Consider the following 2,065-nt stretch of genomic DNA (forward strand, 5'->3'; position numbering starts at 1 on the left):
ACTTTTTCAAAAAGAATCGCTACTTTTTTCAAAAAGAATGTAACAAAATAATGTAACAAATGTTTAATAATAACACTGTAATACATTTATAATTACATTGTAATAAACGTATAATTACATTGTAATAAACGTATGACATTGTAATAAACGTATAATTACATTATAATAAACGTATAAATACATTGTAATAAATCGTCGCTGCCCGATGAAACTCACGTATGTCCAAAACGGTTACTTTTCAGGAAGTGAAAAAAACACGTAATTTCAAAAGCAGTTGAACGTAGCGTTGTCATACTTGGTACGACAACTTTAAATGTAACCATATTCTTGCTAGTGTAATGATATAATCCACATTTGACCAAAATTGAGTTTAAATGGACATACGTGCATATTTTACAGTAACGGTGGTCGATACGCGTTTTTCCGATCATTAATTAGAATGACCCAGTCGCGTTTCATATTGACAGATGAATAGGCTACGCTCAGTTTATTAAATAGCCTACGTCTCAGTTTATTAATACGCTCAGTTTATTATATGTCTCTTGCAAACTATGAAGGGACAATGAATCAATACACTGACATGGCAATGATAGACTGATACTATGAGGGGGAAGCACAGGCGGAGCACTGCTACTTGGGCACAGATATCAGCTATCAAGCAACACCTGAAATAAAGCTTGCAAATTTGTTGATGAAAACATTTATTAAAATGAAGATACAATTTATACAAAACGAAATTTTCAAGCAAAAATAATATTCGAAGATCGCTGGGTATTATTTGATTATTAGCATGTGAGCAAAGCGGAGCGGTGTGACGCTTATAAGTTAAAAAACTTAAACATACGTTAACGTTTCATATTTATGTTTAAATAATACAATGTTATTTTTTTATTTCATCTATGTTGATTATATGAAAACGGAACCGCATGAGATGAGTAAGATCATAAGATGACCAATTAGGCCTATATCGGAAAACATTTGGAATGGGTCAGATTTTGATCTACTAAGTTTTGTTTTGTAGAAAGCCTTTCCTTAAATTTTATTTCGTTTTGTATAAATTGTATCTTTATTTTAATCAATGTTTCATCAACAAATTTGCCTGGATTAATAAATAAGCACTTCATATGAAGTGTGCATTTCTCTCTATAGGCGCGTTCACTACTGCGAAGATGGCGAGTCTGCATCGTCAACTTTATCAACAATTCAAATGTTTCATGCATAATCATTACCTTCGCCGGTTCTTTGTGGCAAGCTTTATTTCAGGTGTTGCGTGATATCTCTGTGCCCAAGTAGCAGTGCTTCAAAACTTCACGAGACCGGCGAGATGCATCCACAGGGTGGGAGATACGAGGCGTGATTGACAGCTTTGACACCAAATGGATATACGTGAAAATCAGATGACATGATTTCACAACTTTTCATTGGTCATTTAGATAATGTGAAGCATGCTGTATACGGAAATGAACCTGGACATTATATCCGTCAAAAAATCTCAAAATCGGCAAAATGGACATACGCGGTTTTCATCGGACAGCGACGAAATGTATAATTACATTGTAATGTATAATTAAACTCTGTAATAAATGTATAATTACATTGTTATAAACGTATAATTACATTGTAATAAATGTATATTTACATTGTAATAAACATATCATTTTTGTATTAAACGTATAATTACATTGTAATAAACGTATAATTACATTGTAATAAATGTATAAAATTACATTGTAAAAAAACGTATAAATACATTGTAATACCGTAAAACTTCAAATAATTGCCGAGTCCCAAATAGACGCCTGTCTCTTTTACACGCCTGGTGTAGCTGCAGGTTTGAGTAAATAAAGGCCGGTCTCAAATAGAGGCCGGGTCTGTTTTTTTAGTTTCGGGTTGTATTTAATCCTCTAAAACCGCCAGATCGCCCGCTTTTTGGCGGCCGCCAAAGCACATTTTTGTCCCTCCAAAGCCTTTTTTTTGATCGATGAGTGATGTAGAATAGAATGACTGCTGCGCTTGACAGGGCGCGTTACGAGCAGAGAGAGAGAGAGCGCCCCGACCGCGCGCG

This window comes from Rhinichthys klamathensis, unplaced genomic scaffold, assembly GCF_029890125.1.
Source record: "Rhinichthys klamathensis goyatoka isolate OS25496 unplaced genomic scaffold, OSU_Roscu_1.1 h1tg000902l_1, whole genome shotgun sequence".
Lineage (NCBI taxonomy): Eukaryota > Metazoa > Chordata > Actinopteri > Cypriniformes > Leuciscidae > Rhinichthys > Rhinichthys klamathensis.